The following is a 16,959-nucleotide window of genomic DNA, read 5'->3' on the forward strand; positions in this document are numbered from 1 at the left end:
AGAAAGATCAGTGGTTGCCAGGGTTTGGAAGGGATACATGGGTGGAGCACGGAGGATTTTTAGGGCAGTGAAACTACTATGTATGATACTGTAATGAAGGATACATGTCATTTTACATTTGTTCAAACCCACAGACTATATGACACAAAGAGTGACCCCAAATGTCAACTGTGGACCTTGGGTGAGGATGACATGTCCATAATTGAAACGATAAATGCACATACACTCATTCATGTGTATGTTTATAATTTTCACCTAGTCAAAAGGTTCATCATTGGTGAAATGTACCATCTGGGGAGTGATGTTGGAGACTGGGCATGTGGCAGGTACTGAAGGGAGAAATTGGGAAATCTCTGTACCTTCCTCTTGATTTTATTGTAAGCCTGAAACTGCTCCAGAAAAATTGTCTTTAAAAATAAAAATAGGGCTTCCCTGGTGGCGCAGTGGTTGAGAGTCCGCCTGCCGATGCAGGGGACGTGGGATCGTGCCCCGGTCCGGGAAGATCCCACATGCTGCAGAGCGGCTGGGCCTGCGAGCCATGGCCACTGAGCCTGCACGTCCGGAGCCTGTGCTCTGCAACGGGAGAGGCCACAACAGTGAGAGGCCCACGTACTGCAAAAAATAAAAATAAATAAAAATAAAAGCATGGGAAAAATAAATTCTAAATCTCAATAGAGAAGTTATACTGAGTTCCTGAGAACAGATAATGCTGTGGAAATTATTTCATGAGAGGGAATTCATTAGACCTGTGCTGTAGATCTTTTAATAATTTCTAAGGGAAGATGAAGCTACCTGGTTTGGACATTAAAATGAAGAAAGTATTAACTGTCTGGAATATCTTTAACTTGGGGAAAATCTGAGACTACATTTCTGATAAAATACGTTTCACATATTATGGGGTTATCGTTCAGTCTATCCCAATTCAGGTACCAATAACTAGTGATTTCTAAAAGCAAAGCGTGCATTAGCCAGCTCTAGTTGAAAGAGGGCAGTCACTCAGGGAGAAAGGCTTTTTTCTACATGTCCTTGAGCCGTTGACTGAGGCACATTTGTGTCCATTTCTGTATTCATAAAGTCAAAAATAAAACATGCTTCTAAAATTACTGAAGGACCCCCGATAGAAAGGTGAAGAGGTCCACTGGCATCTTTATGGAGCAGTACAACAGGGGATTAAAGACTACAGAGAGAAAGGGCACTGCTGGGGAATAGATGGTTTCAAATGCAGCAGCAAATTATATGCAAATTTAAAATTAAATGTAAAGTCCTTCTGTCAGACCCTCCTAAAAGCCATTGCCTTGGGTATTTGAACCTCGAGGGCACATTCATTTTGAGAGTATATACATTTTTTTAAAAGATACAGTTCTTTATAAATTATTGGTTGTACACTTTAAAATGTTGCCACTTAAGCTCAGTGGGTTAAGTGATGGGACATGAAACCTTGGGAAGAATGTGGTTAGTTACTGTCAAGGTGTCAAAGGTCATGTTGGAAGATCTACTAGATTTTTACTTTAAAGGTGAGACAGCGAGGTCATGGAGTTAGCCCCTAACTGGGGTGAGATCTTTTAAATTTACATGTCCATAAAGTGGACCACTGTCTCAGAATCGGAAATATAGGGGTAAATATATGAGTTAGTTAATTTAACTTTCAAGTTTTTGATGCATACCCTTTACTTTGAAAGGAATAATATGATTTAAGTGACTTTTATTTTAAAACGTTTAACCATTTCCCTACTCTTGAGCATATCAGGCTTGCAAACTTAGTAAATATGACTTTTTTAAATGTGTGCATTTTTCAATTTTTTTTTAGTTAATTTTTATTGGAGTATAGTTGCTTTGCAGTGTTCTGTTAGTTTCTGCTGTACAGCAAAGTGAATCAGCTATACGTATACATATATCGCCTCTCTTTTGGATTTCCTTCCCATTTAGGTCACCACAGAGCATTGAGCAGAGTTCCCTGTGCTATACAGTAGGTTCTCATTAGTTATCTATTTCATACATAGTTTATATGTATCAATCCCAATCTCCCAATTCATCCCACCCCCTTCTTCCTCCCTTGGTATCCATGTTTGTTCTCTATGTGTATGTCTATTTCTGCTTTGCAAGTAAGTTCATCTGTGTCATTTTTCTAGATTCCACATGTAAGTGATATTATACGATATTTGCTTTTCTCTTTCTGACTTACTTCACTCTGTATGACAGTCTCTGCCCATCCATGTCTCTGCAAATGGCGTGATTTGTCCTGCAGTCATAGGTAACCAGGACAGATCTGGGTGCCTGGCAGCAGGGTGCTGCCATAACAAACACCTAAAAATGCACACTGGCTTTGGGACAGTGGAGGATAGATGCTACAAGGGCTTTGAGAAGAATTCTGGCAAAATCTTGAAAAGCCTTCATGTGCGAGGAAACGAGAACATGAAGAACTCAGGAGAGTGTTGGTGGACATCCAAGGTCTGGAGGGAGCTGTCTGTGCAGCTTAAAGAAAACAGAGAAAAGTGTTACAAAAACTTGAGGAAAGGGGACTCTGATGATGGTGGAGTAGAAAGTCCAGCATGTCTTCTGTTGCCTGAGATGATGTGAAACTGGAAAAAAGTGCTGCATTAGTCAGCGCAGACTTTCATAGCAGAACCCTGAGTCAGGCGGCTTACACAGCAGACATTTACTTCTTACAGCTCTGGGGGCTGGAAGTCCAAGATCAGGGTGCCAGCAGGGCTGGTTCCTGGCGAGACTTCTCTTCCTGGCTTGCAGACGGTCCCCGTCTCACACTGTCCTTGGATGGCCTTTCTTCTGTGAGTGGAGAGAGAAGTGGTGTAGAGGGAGACCTCTTTGGTGTCTCTTCCTCCTACTGGATCAGAGCCCCACCATTATGACCTGATTGAACCTGAATTACCTCCCTAAAGGCCCCGTTTCTAAATCCAGTCACATGGGGAGTTAGGGCTCCAGCATATGGATTTGGGGGGACACAAGTCAGTTCACAACATGCATCTAATGAGCTCTATGATCTAGCTAAGGAGAATCCCAGTCAAAATATTAAAACATCCAATGGCATTTATTCATTGCCTGTGATAATATGTAAAATGAAATAAATATGCTCAAGAATAAACTCTTAACTATAAAGCATCCAGGATTAGTTGGGTTTGTAATTAAAAGATTTCCTCTTTCCAGCCTCTCCAGAAGAGAAAAAAGATCCTATGGCAGGCACCTAGTCTTTATAACCTACAGCAGGATAGGATATTCCGGGAATGGGACCTGTGTTTTAGCCAATTGGAATGGACTGGCCTTGAGTCTGGAAATACTCAGGTGGGTTCCAAGATCAATATTCTGATCCAATGGTTGATATTATTTGTGCGTGTTGAGTTCATCTTCTGAGAAGTTTGGCCTTTTTTATTACAAAAAGTCATCTTTTTTCCATAAGTATCTTAGTATCTTTTACAAGAATGGTTATTGAACTCCTCTGACCAAAGCTTTATTGCTAATTTGGCCCCTATGGCACAGTCAGTAGGAATCTGACAAGTCAGCCTTCCAAACATGTCACATGACTAATACCCAGTCCCTCTAACCAATTTGGTTAGTTTCAACTCTCATGTGGGTGCAACTGGATTCAAGTATTATTTTTATCCTAGAAAAAGCGATGACAGGGTAATTCAACACTAACGATGATAATTAGAATAAGCACCACCGTATGTGGTAACAGAGCTAAAGTTTACTGGATTCTTGTGGAACAGAGACTAATCTAAGCACTTAACTGATTCCATTCTCAAAACCACCTAGGAGCCTCGCACATTTTATTATCCACGTTTGACAGAAAAGTAAGCTGAGGCACAGAATTTACAACATGACAAAGTTTAGAAAGCTAGGAGGTAGTTCAGCCAGGATTCCAAACCAAATACTCTAAAGGCTCGGGATATTCAGTTTAAGAATATAAGATTCTCAGGGAGGCAGATAATTAATTCCACCCAGTGTCACTAGCTTAAGCTTATAATAACCCCTTTCATATGAAAGACAGGAGACATTTCAATCCTGCTTTGTAGCCATGCTATTTTATCAATGGATTTATTAGCATCTACCACATTTCATCATAAACTCTTGTTTATGTGTGATTCTCATTGAAATGTTAGCTATGTCAGCATTGAGACCTACTTAAGATGAATACCATAAGTAGGTAACATAGTGTAACAGGGAAGAGCCAATTTTGACTCCACGTTAGATCTGATTCTTTGACTTTAACCTTTGCTTTTCATTACTTTTGTTATTATAATCATACATAATGGCCTGCCTCAGGAAACCCCGCCCACCTGTGGATGGCAGCAAGAAAGAAGAAATTAATACATCCCCTCCCCGAGGCTGGCCATTCCAGGAGATGTTTTGCAAGACTGATGGCCCTTCTTACCTTACTTCCTCCCCACCTCCCCCTCTCTATTCTGCCTATTTACTATACTTCGCTCTCTGATTCTATAAAAGAAACTGGCATGCAGACCCCGATAAGATGTTTTTTTGGAGTCAGTAGTCTGCCATCTTCTTGGTCTGCCGGCTTGCTTTCCAAATAAAGTGGTCTTCCTTGCCTCAACAGCTCATCTCCTGATTTATTGTGCTGTCGTGTAGCGAGCAGAGTGAGCTTGGACTTGGTAACAATAGTGCCTGAGATACTTACAGTCTTTTCATTAATTCAGAGTAAAAAACAAATGAGTTAGGCTAATAACTGTAGGTTAATGTGGGCATCAGGGTAGGACACCCCAGAATGAAATCTGCAAGCTATTTATTGTGATGCAGTGGAGCTGTCTAACCACCTCTGCCTCAGCACCCTTCCGGGGGCCTGGCAATACCACATCCCTTCTTGGTGCTTGGCCAGGCTAAGCCAGGCTAATGTTTTGGGTGCTTTTGCAATAAAACTCAAGACTGGTAAAGAGAAGGAACTTATTTTTAGAAAAAAAACCTTACAGGAGCTAGGATGCCAGTGGCCACCCTGTAAGATGTTGCCTTGTGTCCTCTGACTCTCCATCCCCCAGCAGAACCATCCAAAACAGAGTTAGTAAACCCGGCCACAATTGGCGGAGAAATCTATGGAGAAGCAGAGACGAGATCCCGGGGCAAAGAGATTCTAGGGGCTCAGGAACAAAGACGAGGTCAAGGAGTGATGGCTGGGGTCTGCAGGGATCTAGAGGCAGCTTCAGGGGTGGTGTGAAGGGAGCCTCTCCTGCAGCATCCCCTGTGGACACTACCTGTACCAGCAGATACAACCACAAGAAGTGAAGGACTCCCTGCAGTGCATTTTGCTGGTATTTTCTTTTCTTTTTTTTTTAATTTATTTATTTTATTTGTTTATTTTTGGCTGCGTTGGGTCTTTGTTGCTGTGCGCGGGCTTCGCATTGTGGTGGCTTCTCTTGTTGCAGAGCACAGGCTCTAGGTGCCCGGGCTTCAGGAGCTGTGGCTCGCGGGCTCCAGAGCTCAGGCTCAGTAGCTGTGGCATACAGGCTTAGCTGCTCTGCGGCATGTGGGATCTTCCTGGACCAGGGCTCGAACCCATGTCCCCTGCATTGGCAGGCAGATTCTTAACCACTGCACCACCAGGGGAGTCCTGTTAGGTATTTTCTAGTAAACAACATCATTCCCTGCTCCACAGAGACCTTTCCTGGGGAGGTTACTCTCAATCAGGTGATGGGGAGTTCACCACCTGGATTTCGTGGTAAAGCTGCATTTTTACTCCTTCCATTTGTAAAAGTTTGTCCTCTCCCTTTTGTTCCTAAGTTCCCAAAATATAAGCTCACAGAGTTACTTTCAAAGTCTGTAGGAGAAGCAGGAGCCTTTGCCTTTCTCTGTCTGACTCACTCATCTTTTCCCCTTACCTGCATTTCCTCATCTTGCTCCCACCCCATCCCGAGCCCTCCAGGATTTGTGAAAGCCTCACCTTTAGCTTCCTGTAAGAATTAAAAAGCAAGGCCAGGAGGGCTCATGCGGGATCACATTCAGGGCGGTTCAGAAAACCACATGCACAGCTAATGAGATATCGCAGCCCCGCAGGGGCTCAGGGCCATGGGCCAGAGCCACGCACCGCAGAGCTGGCTTCAGGGGGAGCTGCAGTGGTGACAGCAAACGCCTCCTACGGTGAACGGCTGCAGGGATGAAAGAAGCCTTTCCTGCCTGGCCTAGATTCCAGATGTCTCTGTTCAAACCAGAATGCTATGGCCTAGCAGGCAGCTAGCACTTTTTCTCTTTTAAGAAATAAAAATGGATCCAGTGAAAGGGGGAATCCAAAAATAGGAAGCAGTCATCTAATCAGAAAGATATCCCACCAGCCTGGTGGGGTTCATGTATGTACAGCGCGCTTACAATGTTTTTTTAAAAAAAAAGGAAAAAGAAAAAGGTTCTTTTATTTTGTGTTTGGTTCATTTGTTCAGAAGACCCCCCTCCTAAAGCCTTAAAAAGAGATAGCACTTTGTGTGTCTGAGATCTTTTAAAAATCACCCTGTATTATTTGAGAGAAAAATCAGCTGGAAACTTTTTCTGCAAAACGGTGTTTAATTTTATACTCCAGGCTGCAGCATCAGCAATTAATAAAGTCACCAGCACTAGATAAAGAAAGACATGATAAACCAATTTACTTTACAGAGAGTCCAAATGCAGGTTAAATTTGCAGAACTGTTCCTTAAACTGCCAAAGGGCCTTTCGGCATTTAAGATGTTTTTCTAATGGGTTTTTCTTACTCAGAGTATAATCTTTATGGCAAAGTTCCCTGCGTGTTTATTCCCTGAGTTGCATTCCTCTCTCGGGATAGTGTGGAATGAAAGTCCTGCACAGTTGACACTCGATTTGGAAGATGTTACCGGCAAATCCCTCCACTCATAAAAAGAGCCCTTGCCATGTGCCAAGCACCGTGTGAGCCCTTTACATGTATTACCTGATTCATCCTTCACAACCAGCCAAGAGCAGGTCCCTTGGCTAGCATCCCGGCTTTACAGATGAGGAAACTGAGACAGAGAAAGCTTCTGTCCCTCCCTGCGGACCCAGAGCCGGAGGAGGCAGGGTGAGGATTCTCACTCAGGGGGTCTCTGCAAGGAGACCCACACCCCCCGCCCACCCTGTTTCCTCCTTCATTATGGTCAAGGTCTTTCCTCCCCCTTATGGCCAAACCCTCTGCCTCTCTCCACTCTGTATTCCACAAAGAAGCCAAATAACTCTCAAAAAGAAATCCTGCACTTCAGCCTCTGAATATCTTCTACATGGTAAGCTCCATATGGACAGGAATTTTACCTCCCTTTGTTCTAATTGATCTCTGCCACTTTCCTGGTACGAAGATGCTTAATAAGCATTTGTTAATAAATTGATGGAGGAGGTGCTGTCTTTGCCTTCCAGATCTAGTCCTTAACCTAGTTCACCTTGCAAGTAAGTACATTTGATTTAAATACTCATTCTTAGAGATGTGAAAAAGAAATTTTATTTTATTTTGGGGAGAGGGGTATATAGCTGTAAAGTGATTTTTTAAAAGTCTAGATTTCTGCAAAGGTGACAGAAAGCTGAGTAAACAAGACCTTTGAGGTTTATAAATTTATCTTTTTTAATTAAATGAAAGAAGTTTTGCTTGAAGCTTTACGTCCCTACTTTTTTTTTTTGCGGTATGCGGGCCTCTCACTGTTGTGGCCTCTCCCGTTGCGGAGCACAGGCTCCAGACGCGCAGGCCCAGTGGCCATGGCTCACGGGCCCAGCCGCTCCGCGGCACGTGGGATCCTCCCGGACCAGGGCACGAACCCGTGTCCCCTGCATTGGCAGGAGGACTCTCAACCACTGCGCCACCAGGGAAGCCCCGTCCCTACTTTTAATAGATTACATAACTTCTTTAGAATTGGAAGATAAAATTCTAAATGTGATCATTATTTTCCTATTCTGTCTGTATCTAACATCTGAAGTTTGGTCTACACTGGAGTGTTTTCATCTTTTTTTGACCGTGATGTACAATAAAGGTGGAGGGAAAAAAAGAACAAACAAAAGAATAAAAGTAAAAACTGAAAGGAAGGAAGGAAGGAAGGAAAAAAGGAAGGAAAATCTTCAAGTTACCATATATAACAGGAATACCAAGATGACATAAAATTGTTCCCTCCAGCCCCCATCCTTGTCCTTAGCTACTTAGAACATTGCCAGCATATTTTCATAAAAAATTTTCTTACTCTTATTGGAAGCCATATTCCCTATATTTTTTATTTTATTCCACCCCACTCGGTTACATTATATTCCATGATATTTTCATCTATTACATTCTACTCCATTCTACTTTAAAACACAGCTTTACAACCTACTAAATTAAATTACCAATATAGCGTGTCTTTTTCAAAAGTCTACAAGATGCTGAAATTGATGTTTTCAAAGTAGAACTAACTCAGACAAAACAAAACCAAAAAATACGGTCACATTGGTTTGCAGCCACTGTGGAAATCAGGCAGCCTCCTTTTAACTGGCTGCATTTCCACTCTTTAGCAACTTGTTTTGTCGATGTGCATTTTCATCCCCAGAGATATGAGCTACAATGATTGTAAAGGCTTTGCATAAATCTCATGAGTAAACACAGAAGAAATCTTTTCCAAAGTTTTTCCAAAGTTCAGTATTAATCAGGTATGCACATCCGAAGCACGTGGTTGCAGACACCTGCTCAGTGAGGAGAGGCCCCTTTGCAGTCAAGAGCTGTTTGGAAACGTTAAGCTAAATTATACACGGTTTAAAAGTCCTGAAATGAATAAAACACTGCACAGTGCAATTGCCAGTGATAACCACACATCCATCTACTCAGCTCTATGACTCAGATACTCACGGAAACCTCCAGTAAACTCTGTACTGTTAAGAGATGGGGCATCCTGGTGACTCAATCGGTCCATACGCGTAAGTCTAGACACATTCATTTACTATTTACCTGAGGGTATCTAGAGAAATCAACTGAATGTTTAACTTTAAAATCAGTTGTTATAGCTACGACTGTAAACAACAGTTTGACTACTGGCTGGAGAATAGGTTGAGATCATCTGTTTAACTAGCAAGGTCTGTTAACAAGTCACAAGTCGAGGGGAACAGTGTCCCATTAGCTGATTTCCAGGGACTGTCAGAGTATTTACAACTCAAACATCTGCCCAAGGAATGACTGAATGCGTGATTTGAGCGTTCTTAGAGTTTTTAATTAGATATCAAGAGAGATGAATCCAAAATTCTTACAATTCTAAGACCCAGTAGCAACTATGATAAAAGTTTTTTCCTACACTCATATTTTTTCTGGACCATTTCTAACAGGGTCCATGGGCCTCTTAATATCTAATAACTTCCCTCTGTGACTCAAAAAGCATCTTCCAACAGGTCAGCTTCATAGGTCCTGGGGCCGCTCACGGATCTCTGTCCTTCCTGGAATCTTGTACACAAACTCAAAAAAATTCTTTTCCATTATTTTTCCCATTATATTGTTCATTATTTTTGTCCATAGGCCTAGCACCTTCTTCACATTGCTTATTCTCTTCTCTGTAGAGACTGATGATTGGCCCTTAATTTCTCTTTTCCTGATGTTCCATAGAAACAGAACCCCTGGACTTTATCTTGACAAATGACTGCTCAGAATAGATCCTCTATTTTGAAGTTAAATGTGAAGAAAAGTGTCATGTGACAGTTTCCAGGAGTGTTCCTTAAAAATCTGTCTTTTCTGCTTTCTTTTTGAATCTCCATTTATCCTGCTAATTGGAACCTACATGTGATGATGGGTGCTCCAACTGCCTTTTTGGACCATGAGGATGAGGGCTACACCTCAGGGATGGCAGAGTCTAGATGTCTCAAGACTTCATGGAACTGAGATGCCCAGCTAGGTCTGGGTCACCTATCTCCAGGTTTTTATGTGTGGAACACTTCCAGCATGCCAGCATCTGGGGCTATAAGAGGAAGGTTTGAGGGTTGTTCAAAATGCAACTGGGGTTCCCTAGGCCTCAGGCAGTGCACGGGGTGGGGAGTGCCAAGGGCAGCTCTAGGAACCAAAACATGAAAGGCAGCTGTCAACTGTGTTCAGTCCATTCCACACACATGTTAAATACAGCAAATTTTACACAGTGTTGGGATTGGGGCCTTGGATTTATTTTTTTCTCTTTAATTTTCTTTTTTCTTCCACTGGTATTTAAAATTCATTGACACGCATTCACTCTATTTTTACAAACACGTTTATTACGTGCCTCCTCCTTGTAAATGCATTGTTGCATCTATCTTTAGCATCTAAGCTTTCAAGTTAGCCCTTGGCCTTTTTATCTCTGTGAACTCTTTCAAAGTCAACATTAAAATAGAGAGCATCAGTTAATCATATTGTCTCTTTTATTGACCCTGCATTGATATATGAAATCTTTCCAGATGAACGGTAACGTTTTGTTTTATTAGAGATTAACTTCCACTACTGTTTTCAGAGAACTTTCTGACTTCTTTCCCCAGGAACTTGCTTTTAAATCAGCCCTGGAGACTTCAAACTGCGAGCCTCTCAGCAAAGGGCATGTGAAACAGCATCTGAATTGCTGCTGCCAGAGTAACAGCTCCATTTGATGTCGTCTTGTTACTGGATGAGCACATCAAAGGTCTCCCAACGCCTGCCAGCCTGGGACCCATGAGCAGAATCATCCTGGGAGAAACAGTGGGGAGACAGAGAAATTGCGCCTGGTTGAAAACATGGGCAAGAAAATCTCCTTCGTGGAGTAACAGTGGCATCTGTTAGCCGTGCTTCTGGATTCTGGGGACTCGTTCTATCTTGACACTCACCCATCTTGACCACACCTCCTAACTTCCACTGGGATTGCAAGGCATTTTGTTTTTTAATGACAGCAAAAAAGAAAAGCACAAGAGAGAAAGTGTGCTCTAATATTTTTAACAATTTCATATTTTAAAGATGGAGTGGTTACATGTTTTTGTTGAAAGGACGGTGATGGAGACACTAAATTTCGTGCACGAGTGGAGGTCTGACAAAGCATTTCTTTGACATGTTGGCACCTACTGTGTCCTCGACCAGTGTCAGGGCTTCCACGAGATGCTCTCAACACTTAAGCTACCTCCCCAATTAACTTCACAGACCCCTAGAGCCAGAGAGATGATAAAGTTGCCTTACGGTTTCCCTCATTTTGCTGACGAGGAATCTGGGCTCCAGGCCAGCAAGGGATAAGGCCAGAGTTGGGCGCCACATGCTCCTGCAGTGACGGGTGCCATGAGATCCTGGGCTTGGCTTCATTCCTCCTCCGGCTCCTCCTGTTCAGGTGGCAGTTCTCCCAACACCCAGCTCTCCTGGGTCCCAGGCAGTGACTTCCAGAATCTGTCATTAGGATATGAACCCTGAACCTTTAACACACTGTAGGGACACAAGTCTGGCTGTGATAAAAGGGGGCCTATCTCCCCACAGGCTCCCCAGAAAGTCAGCTCCTTCTGTCACTGCAACCTCGGGCTCAAGGGCAGTCAGTATGATTTTACAGTAGTTCTGGTCAAGTCACGGCTCACCAGGCTCCTTAGGTCAGTCCCTCCCTACTTTATTATATTTTATTTTACTTTATTATATTTTACTTTATTTTATTTTGTTTACTTTGTTGTTATTTTTTTCTTCTGGTCACATGGCTTGCATGGTCTTAGTTCCTTGGCGATGGATTGAACCCAGGCCCTCGACAGTGAAAGCACCGAGTCCTAACCACTGGACCACCAGGGAATTCCCTACTTTGTTTTATATTTTATTTTATTTTACATTCTTTTGTTTTATTTTATTTAGTTTGTTTTATGTTTTATTTTACTTGACATTTTTACTGTATTTTACTTTATTATATTTTATTTTACTTTATTTTGTTTTATTTTATTGTATTTTGCTTTATTTTGTTCTATTATATTTTACTTTGTTTTATTTTATTGTATTTTACTTTTGTTTTATTTACTTTATTTTTTTATTTTATCTGACTTTACTATTTCACTTTAAACACTGATGGAACCCCTCTCACCACAGGCACACAAAGGGTCCTATTTCCTCTGTGTGTCTGTCTCCCTACAGGTAGGTCCTGGGCTGGGCTCTGACTCCCACCCAGGAGGGTCACTGCAGCTGGACAGGACTCTGTTTCACAGGAGAGAATGTTCTGCAGTTAAGTGATAACTGAATAAATCAAGCCAAAGCCCAAAATAGCAAACCTGCCTTTTCAAGGAAAAGAAACAAATCGTGTAGATGCGTCTTCCCCACGGATCCGCCACGCGCTGCAGACCTGGCTTCCTGAGATGCAGTGAGAGGTGACGTGTCAGTGTGTGTGTGTGGTGGGGGGAACACAGGTCTTCAGGGGTGGATGGAACAGGGCGCAGCCTGGAAGTGTGCTCTGGCCGCTGTCCAGCTGCTAGAAGGGGCAGCAGGGCCAGACGAATAGGAGGCTAGGGGCGATGGGCAGAAACAGTAGGACCCAAGATCCAGGACCCAGGACCTGGGACACAAGACCAAGGCAAGGACCCCAGACACAGGGCCAGGGAGGAGTCAGGAGTGGGGTGCATGGGACTCCGCTGCTTTCAGACCCCACAGAATGCTCCAGCCCAGAGGAGCCAATGCAGAGCCTGAGGCAGGAAGGCAGGAGGCTGCAGACATCAGACTGAGACTCCTGGGAATGTGGAGCTGCCTATTCTCGTGACTGTAAACAGACCTGTTGTCCACTGTGACCAGAATAATCTAGAGAAATGAAGAGAGATGAGCAGTCAGAGCACTGGAGCCTGGCTACCTGGGCAAAGCCTTCTGCAGCTCTGCAGAGGGCTGGTGACTGCTAAGCCCCCAGGGCCTCTGACCCCTCACCTGTGAGCCCGGGTCCCTCACCTGTGAGCCCGGGTCCCTCACCTGTGAGCTCAATCCCTCACCTGTGAGCTCAGGTCCCTCAACTGTGAGCTCAGGTCCCTCACCTGTAAGCCCGGGTCCCTCACCTGTGAGCCCAGGTCCCTCACCTGTGAAGTTGAGTAACAGCAGATGCAGCACCACCTCACAGGATGGAGTCAGGATGCAATGGGTCAACACATGGAGAGCTGGGACACAGCAAGTGTTCACTAAATAGCCACGAGACGACAGACAGATGTGTGGGTCTGAGGATGACAAGAGGAGAATACCTGGGAAGGCACAAACCACAGCTCATTTACTGAGTGCCTGTCAGTGGTGACATGAAACACTGTCTCCCAAATAAAAGTAGAAGTTTGGGGGTTTTCCACCTCACATCAAGGCCAGAAAACAGGCTGGAAACTTGCTAAGCCATCATGGTCATCGCCACTGCATGTGCAGCTGTGAAGGGCTGTGCCAGGCAGTGATGAACCACAATCCAGAAGAGGGCTGTCCAGCATGGGCACAGTCGAGGGGTGGGTGGGCAGCCGCTGGATGGAGGGCAGGTGAGTAACAACTTCAGAGCAGTTGAATTAACCTGCGGCTGGGAAGATGGACTCCTGGCCAAGATTGACCCATGTCCGTTTCATACACACTATGATATCATTCAAGTCTCTTCCACACTCGCTCTTTATTAAATGACATCTGTGGGTCACAGTCTATGTGCCACAACGTGGTGGCCCTGAGGGATGGTGTGAAGAGTTGGGACCCCGGATCCAGGACAGCAAGAGAGCACCTCTATTGACCACCATGGCTGTGACTGAAGTCGCTCTCCCCTTCCAGTGTCTGGAAGCCTCTGCTCCCTTCTGCTCTGATTGAGTCAGAACCACCCAAGAGAAACAACCACGCATGAAGCAACGCAGATCATCCTACACCTAAGAAGGAAGTCCTGGGTCCTGGGTCACAGATTTCTGGTCCTGGGTCCTAAGTTTCAGGTCCCGGGTCCTAGATCCTGGGTCCTGCATCACAGATCCTGGGTCATGAGTCCTGGATCCTGTGTCCCGGGTCCTTTCCTTTCTGGCAATTAGGGGTCCTCAAGGCAAATGACTTTTCCCAAGTCCCCAGAAGCTGGGACTCTCTCCCTTTTCATGAAAAGGAGACTACTCTCTCCCTTCTCAAAGAGAAGAGCCACCTCATGGCACTGCCCCAGGAGCCTAGTTCTTACTTTATCCTCCCCCTGAGGGCTGCCTGGGACCCCAGGGTCCCATGTGTGCAGTAACATGACAACACTCACCACCAGCACCACAGGTATGGAATCGGGATCCCGCAAGGTCGACCTGAATGAATGCTGCTGAACTGATTTTAAAGGAAAATGTTTGATTCTTTCCCTTATACCTTGATCAATGTACTGTGGACACAGCCACCTGTGTCTTGAACTTTTCTCCCTCCCCCCACCCTACCCCCCAGCATTAGAGGTTAAGTGGAGGGGAGCTCTGGAAAAGCCGCCTTGTAGTGATAAGCAGTGACTTGGAGCACAGGGCTACTCAGCAGTGATGGCAAAGGGAATCCATAAATGCCTCAGCGAGCCTAATGGGATTTTAGCGATCAAATATCATCACTTGTATACTTTCCGCATTATGGTAGGAACCCTTGAGAGCTTGCTTCTCTCCCGTTCTGTTCCTGTTAGAATTTTATTCTTAGAGTAAATTTACATCAGTCCCACTTGTGCCGTGGCCCAGGTTGTGTCTGCACTTTCATTATAAACCGTGTTTACTGAAGGTTTACAACTTGGCTACAAAAACCAGCTGGCACAAAAACTGGAAACTTGGCATGAACTGTTTGGCATAAACGTTGCCCGGAAGCAGTTTTTCTATCTAAATCTGAGAAAAACAGGCTAGGTCATTTTCAAGTTATTTGTGTTATTCATGCATAAATAAAATGAAGCCTGACAGCTTCAAAGCTTTGTTTGCTTTGCACTCCTCAAAAAATAGATGCGATCCAAGAAAAGTAACATTTGGTAAACAAATACTCCATGATGGACTGTAAAAAAAAATGAGGAGAAAAAAAGTGGGCTGGAGTACATGAAACAGAAAGGGAAAATGGAAGTGTTTCAAAAGTCACTTTGTGTCAGAAGGAGGAGATAGGAGATATATTATTAGATGATATGGCTTTTGGAGCCCATCTAGAGATTCCCAGGGACTCCAAATTAAAAGTGTAAACAAACGAAAGACAGGCTTTCACATAAAACAAAATTCTGTTAAAAAGTGAGGCACAGGCCTTCCCTGGTGGCGCAGTGGTTAAGAATCCACCTGCCAATGCAGGGGACAGGGGTTCGAGCCCTGGTCCAGGAAGATTCCACATGCCACGGAGCACTTAAGCCCGCGAGCCACAACTACTGAAGCCTGCGTGCCTAGAGCCCGTGCTCTGTGACAGAAGAAGCCACCGCAATGAGAAGCCCACGCACCACAACGAAGAGTAGCCCCGGCTCGCCGCAACTAGAGAAAGACCGTGCACAGCAACAAAGACCCAACAGAGCCAAAAATAAGTAAAATAAAATAAATAAATTTAAAAAATAAAAAAACTGAGGCAGAGTGCCACCCAGAACTCAAGGTAACTAAATCTACAATAGTCACTCAAGAAACAAATGATTTTTAAATGTGTTTTCTAAGAGCAATGGGCTATTTTAAAAAAATGGAGTAGATGGTAGAAAGAAGAAGATGTGAATGGTACATTAAAATGTGTTGATTTGGAAACTTCCCTGGTGGTCCAATGGTTAAGACTCTGCGCTCCCACTGTAGGGGGCACGGGTTCAATTCCTTGTGAGGGAACTAAGATCCCTCACGCCTTGCAGCACGGCTGAAAAAAAAAGTGTTGGTTTTAAAAAACTAATGTCTATTGTTTGATGTCCAGTGTCAACGTCTGGGGTCCCTTCACCCATCTACATACTATCCAAAAAATTTTAAATTCAGTTTGTGAGCTTTGAATTCCAGCACCAGCACCAGCTCTCTTCAAGGGGAACGTGCTCGTCTCACCCTCTCTCCAAAGAAAGCCCTCCTGGCAAACTTAAAAGTCAGCCTTAATGTCGAATGATTCCTGACAGCGCTTGCATTGAGTTCTATGCAGCGTGGGCAGAACGAACTTTCACTCTCACTGTCCTATCAAGGGGAGAAATACAACTAAGCCGATTCAAACAGAAAGTAAAAGATAAGGCAGAGAGGAAAGAATGCAGATCAGGGAAGAGGACAGCGAACCGCGGGGCCCAGTCTGGGATGAGTGTTCTTTGAGGTGTCCCTGAGCGCAAGGAAGGTTTGCTTTGAGTGGCTGTAAATTTCACATGGGTGTTTAGCAGCTGTTACTCCTAGGATCAGATGCAGGAAAATCCAGACGGTTGTCCTTGGTAAGAAAATTGGTTTTAGGCAAACTGCGAGCAGAGATAGAATTCTGTGGTTAGATAGGGGAAGAGTTTTGACTTTACCCGAAGACACCGTTTGGCCATCACCTGACCTGTAGGATCAGTGTAGTTCAATCCCACATGCTCATTGAAGCTACAGACACTCCTGGGCCACACCCCAACACTATTGGTCCCAAGAACCATCAAATTAGCCAGAGAAGCTCCAAGCTCAATGTCACTTTCTTCTAGAGCAGACGCTCCTGGAGTTCTCTACTTCAGAAAGAGTCCATGAAATCGTTCACTTACCCTAATATCTAGATTGTTCCCATAACAATGCTGTGGCATCAAGGATTCCAACTCATCCCATGATTTGCGAACCAGTTTTTACTCCATGGAGAGCTCGCCTTCCTCACTGAGGAAATGAAGACGTACGAATAAACACACAGAATCTCCCAATTGACAAAACTTTCAATAAGAAGACTTTAAAAGACCCAGGGAGTGTTATCTGGGCCCCAGAGGCCAGAAACGAAACAAATTCCCAGCCAGCAATAGGCCTCACGGAGACAAGAGGGTGAGGCCCCAAGTGTTTTCTCAGAATTCACCATTATTTCCCGGTGTTCTTTAAAGAAGCATAGTTGGCCTAACCTGACTGATTCTACAGTTAATTTCTTGAGGTCTGGGATGTATTTATTTCTGTATTCTCCATCCCCAGCCCAGCTCCTTACACCCACCAGAGCTTCAGTGAATAACTGCAGTGGAAAAGCAGTCA

The 16,959-nt window shown here is 44.1% G+C and overlaps 1 long non-coding RNA gene across 1 annotated transcript in view; it reads right to left on the reverse strand.

Moving 5' to 3' along the window:
- Positions 1 to 6,108: 6,108 nt before the first annotated feature.
- Positions 6,109 to 16,959, reverse strand: part of LOC111170130 (uncharacterized) — a 36,719-nt gene continuing 25,868 nt past the window's right edge. Inside the window, exons 2-3 of the long non-coding RNA XR_016391935.1 lie at positions 16,497 to 16,602; positions 6,109 to 13,092 (exon numbers count right to left, since the gene is read on the reverse strand). This is a non-coding gene — a long non-coding RNA (uncharacterized LOC111170130). The remainder of the gene's footprint in view (positions 13,093 to 16,496; positions 16,603 to 16,959) is intronic.

Source organism: Delphinapterus leucas, chromosome 2 (assembly GCF_059928025.1).
Source record: "Delphinapterus leucas isolate spDelLeu-1000000601 "Yukka" chromosome 2, BTC_Dleu_Yukka2, whole genome shotgun sequence".
NCBI classification, from domain to species: Eukaryota; Metazoa; Chordata; class Mammalia; order Artiodactyla; family Monodontidae; genus Delphinapterus; species Delphinapterus leucas.